Here is a 5,402-nt window from a genome sequence, read left to right on the forward strand (position 1 = left end):
AAAAAAAAAGATTTATTTATTTATTTATTTGAGAGAGAGACAGTGAGAGAGAGCATGAACGAGGAGAAGGTCAGAGGGAGAAGCAGACTCCCCGTGGAGCTAGGAGCCCGATGCAGGACTCGATCCCGGGACTCCGGGATCATGACCTGAGCCGGAAGCAGTCGTCCAACCAACTGAGCCACCCAGGCGTCCCTTCTGCCCATTTTTAAATTGGATTTTTTTGGAGGGGATATTGAGTTGTATCAGTTCTTTATAAAATCTGGATGTAACCCTTTATCAGGTATATTATTTGCAAATATTTTCTCCCATTTTGTATGTTGCCTTTTGATTTTGTTGATTGCTTCCTTTGCTGTGCAGAAACTTTTTATTTTGATGCAGTCCCACTGGTTTATTTTTGCTTTTATTTCCCTTGCCTCAGGAGACATATCTAGAAAAATGTTGCTATGGCTGATGTCAGAAAAATCACTGCCTGTACTCTCTCCTAGGATTTTTATGGTTTTAGGTCTCAAATTTAGGCCTTTAATGTATTTTGAGTTTATTTTTGTGTATGGTGAGAAAAAGTGGTCCCATTTCATTCTTTTGCATATGGCTGTCCAGTTTTCTCAACACCTGGGTTTTCTGTTCTGTTCCATTGACCTATGTGTCTATTTTTATGCCAGTACCATACTGTTTTAATTTCTACCAGTTTGTAACATAACTTGAAATCTGGAATTATAATACCTGCAGTTTTGTTTTTCTTTTTCAAGACTGCTTTGGCTATTTGACCTCTTTTGTGGCTCTATACATATTTTAGGAGTGTTTATTCTAGTTCCGTGAAAAATGTTATTGGTATTTTGATAGGGATTGCATCAAATGTGTAGGTTGGTTTGGGTAGTATAGACATTTTAACAATATTTGTTCTTTCAACCCATAAGCATGGAATATCTTTCCATTTCTTGACATCACCTTGAATTTCTTTCATCAGTGTTTCATAATTTTCAGAGTACAGGTCTTTCACTCTTTGGTTAAGTTTATTCCTAAGTACTTTATTGGTTTTGGTGCAATTGTAAGTGGGATTGCTTTCTTAATTTCACTTTCTGCTGCTTCATTAGAAGTGTATAAGAATGCAACAGATTTCTATACATTAATTTTTGTAGCCTTCAGCTCTACTGAATTCATTTATTAGTGCTAGCAGTTTTTTGGTGGAGTCTTTTGGATTTTCTATATAGAGTAGCATGTCATCTGTAAATAGTGAGGGTTCTACTTATTCCTCACCAGTTTGGATGTCTTTTTTTTCTTTGTGTTTCCTAATTGCTGTGGTTAGGAGTTCTAGTATTATATTTGAATAAAAGTGGTGAGCGTGGACATCTTTGTCTTGTTTCTTTTCTTTTTTTTTTTTTTTTTAAGATTTTATTTATTTATTTGACAGAGAGAGATGACAAGCTGGCAGAGAGGCAGGCAGAGAGAGAGGAGGAAGCAGGCTCCCTGCTGAGCAGAGAGCCGGATGCCGGGCTCCATCCCAGGACCCTGGGACCATGACCTGAGCCGAAGGCAGCGCTTAACCCACTGAGCCACCCAGGCACCCCCTTTGTCTTGTTTCTGACCTGAGGGGAAAAGCTCTCAAGTTTTTCACCACTGAGTAGAATGCTGGCTGTGGGTTTTTTCAGATAAGGTCTTTATTGTGTTGAGGTATGTTCCCTCTAGACCTATTTTGTAAAGGGCTTTTGTCATGAATGGATGTTGCGCCAAATATGTTAATTACATCAAAACAGGATAGAGTTGAATCCTGTTTTTTTAAAAAGTCATTCTGCCAATCTCTGTTTTTTTAATTCAAGTATAACTAACATACAGTGTTATATTAGTTTCACATCAATCTATGACTTTTGATTAAGAATTTAGTCCATTTACAACAATAGTAGTTACTGATAAGAAAGAACTTACTATTGGCATTTTGTTATTTCTTTTCTGTTTGTCTTTTAGATTGTATTTGTCCCTCACTTTCACTATTACTGCCTTCCCTTGTGTTAAAATTAGTTTTTCTAGTGACATGGTTTGATTGCCTCCTTATTTAATTTTATGCATGTTCTAGAGATAGTTTCTTTGTGGTCTCATGGGGATTACATATAACAACCTGATATTACATATAACATTTAACCATGTTAAAACAGTCTATTTTAAATAATCTCTACACCCACTGTGGGGCTTGAACTCCCAACCTCGAGATCAAGACTCAGACATTAATGACTGAGCCACCCAGGCACTGCCTAACAGTCTACTTTAAATCAATACCAATTAAACTTCAATCACGTACAAAAACTCTACTTCTTTATAGCTCCATTTCCCCACACTTTGTTTTTTAATGTCAAAGTTACATCCTTATATATTCTGTACCCATTAACATAAATTTATAATTATTCACATGGAAGAAGTGGAAGTAAGTGTATACTTAGAGAACTAGCATCTTGGACTTCAGCTGCAAGGTGCTGGTTCTGGGCCCCAGATTTTCTTTCTTGCCTTACACTCAGGCACTCAGCTTGCTGGATTTGATACTTGATTAGACACTTTGATCACAAGTGCAAAGTTCCTCATTCTCACTGCGTCAGGACATGGGGAAGGAGAAGGAGCTCTTAGTTTTTGAAAAGTTTGGGGAAATAGAGTATAGAAAAATAATATATCTGAGAACAAGACAACTCCTATAAAGAGTTGATGATCTTGTACTAGTCTAGAGGACCCTGGTCCCTACTATGGTCAGGGTTTCACAGAGGTCAAGAAAGGCTCCTACCAATTCCATTATTTAATGGTCACTTGAATTAAGGAGAAGAAAAGACCAAAGCAGGGTGCAACAATTGTGGCATCCTTTTATTTATTTATGTATTTAGTAAAATTATATATATATATATATATATATATATATTGCAAAGATTTTTACTTATTTATTTGACATACAGAGATTACAAGCAGGCAGAGAGGCAGACAGAGAGAGAAGGGGAAGCAGGCTCCCTGCTGAGCTGAAAGCCTGATGCAGGGCTCAATCCCAGGACCCTGGGATCATGGCTTGAGCCGAAGGCAGAGGCTTTAACCCACTGAGCTACCCAGGCACTCCAAATTTTTTATATTTTTATATAAAAATGTTCAAACTCATAGAAAAGTAAGACACCCATATACCTACCAACTAAACTCAATAACTATTAAATTTTTGCCATATTTACTTCATTTATATAAGTACTTCATCAAATCAAAGATGCCATTGATTATAAGACACTCCATTTTATTTAACAATAAAAAAGAGAAACACTGTCTTAATTGTTTAAACACCAATTTCTTTCTTTCTTTTTTTTTTCAAGATTTTATTTATTTTACTTGAGAGAGAGAGAGCGCACAAGCAGGGGGAGCATGAGAGGGAGAGGGAGAAGCAGGCTCACCACTGAGCAGGAAGCCCAATGCGGAGCTTGAACCCAGGACCCCAGGATCATGACCTGAGCTAAAGTCAGTTGCTTAACTGACTGAGCCACCCAGTCATCCCGAACACCACCAACATCTAACATGCTTTCCAATTTCAGGGATATTAAGATTTTTAAAAGTGTGTCTTAAGATTATATGTTACATAACTCCATTATGTTAAGTAAAATTAATCTGTGATGAAGAGATCATCAGAACAGTGATTCCCTCAGTGAGGGACCAGAGAGGAGATTGATTTTCTGGGGTAATTATTCTGTATTTTGATAGAATAGTGGCATTTGCCAAAACGTATTTCACCATAAGACTTAACATCTGGGGGCACCTGGGTGGCTCAGTGGGTTAAAGCCTCTGCCTTTGGCTCAGGTCATGATCCCAGGATTCTGGGATTGAGCCCCGCATCGGGCTCTGCTCGGCAGGGAGCCTGCTTCCTCTTCTCTCTCTGCCTGCCTCTCTGCCTACTTGTGATCTCTGTCAAATAAATAAAATCTTTAAAAAGAAAAAAAGACTTAACATCTGTATATAATACATAATATTGTACACATTATACATCAGTTAGAAATTAATGGGGCACCTGGGTGGTTCAGTCAGTTAAGCACCTGACTCTTGATTTCACTCAGGTCATGATCTCAGGATCGTAAGATCAAGCCCTGTGTTGGGCTCTGATCTGAGCATGGAGCCTGCTTAAGATTCTCTCCCCTGTTCTCCCTCTGCCCCTCCCCACCCCACCTTCTAAACAAACAAACAAACAAAAGAATTAAAATAACAAAATATGATTGAAATTTGCTTTTTTTGATAGAAAAAAATTTTTAAAGATTTTATTTGTTTATTTGACAGACAGAGACCCAAGTAGGCAGAGAGGCAGGCAGAGGGAGAGGGAGAAGCAGGCTCTATGCTGATCAGGGAGCCCAATGTAGGGCTCGATCCCAGGAGCCTGGGGTCATGACCTAAGCCAAAGGCAGCCACTTAACTGACTGAGGCCCCCAGGCCCCCCAATATATATCAATTTCTTTCAAATTATTTTTCTTTCTTTATTCTGAATTTAAAAGCCTTTCTTTTTTCACAAAAGGCAATATCTGTAATATGTATTCATTCCTGTTTTTTTTCTAGTTTAGCTTTATTTCTGAAATAAATTATTTATTCTTAATTTTCCCCAAGTTTTGTCACTTAATTGCAATATTTTTCCAGTTCTAATTCATGTTAATCTTTTATATCTTGTACCTTTGGAGATATCTTTTAGCTAGTTTTAAAATACTAGTTTATACTTGTCATCAGTTTTGCGGAAGGCAACTTGGTCACTTAGCTTCATGAATCCACATTGCTCTAACCGCTCCAGTCTCTTCAGATCTTATCAGAGACCCCTTGTGCTTATCTAGGATTGGAGCAGGCAAACCAGTTGTCTATCACTGCTTTGCTCCAATCAGTCCACTCTGCCTTCCATGAGTACAATTTTGCTTGTTCATCAGTTGCCTTGTTTCTTCCCTCTGGTTTCTCCTGTATAAATGTGAATATAATGCAGATCTCATAGTGGTGGTGCTGGTTGTGCTCACTCTCTTGTATTTTTGAATTTTGTGGAGACACCATATCATCTGACCTTGTTGTTGACGTTGTCTCTAGCTGTTTTTGGTTTTACCATCTAGTTATTCTGTCTGCTTTTTTTTTTTTTTTTTTTAAAGATTTTATTTATTTATCAGAGGGAGAGAGGGGGAGAGAGCAAGCACAGGCAGTCAGAATGGCAGGCAGAGGCAGAGGGAGGAGCAGGCTCCCCGCCGGGCAAGGAGCGGGATGTGGGACTCCATCCCAGGACCCCGGGATCATGACCTGAGCTGAAGGCAGCTGCTTAACCAACTGAGCCACCCAGGCATCCCGCTTTTTTTTTTTTTTTTTAAGATGGGGAGAAGATTCAGGGAGATTAAAAAAACTATGCCACTGCTGTCTCTTTCCAGAATTGTCATGGGGGAAAAAAA

Source organism: Mustela lutreola, chromosome 16 (genome assembly GCF_030435805.1).
Source record: "Mustela lutreola isolate mMusLut2 chromosome 16, mMusLut2.pri, whole genome shotgun sequence".
In the NCBI taxonomy this organism is placed as follows: Eukaryota; Metazoa; Chordata; class Mammalia; order Carnivora; family Mustelidae; genus Mustela; species Mustela lutreola.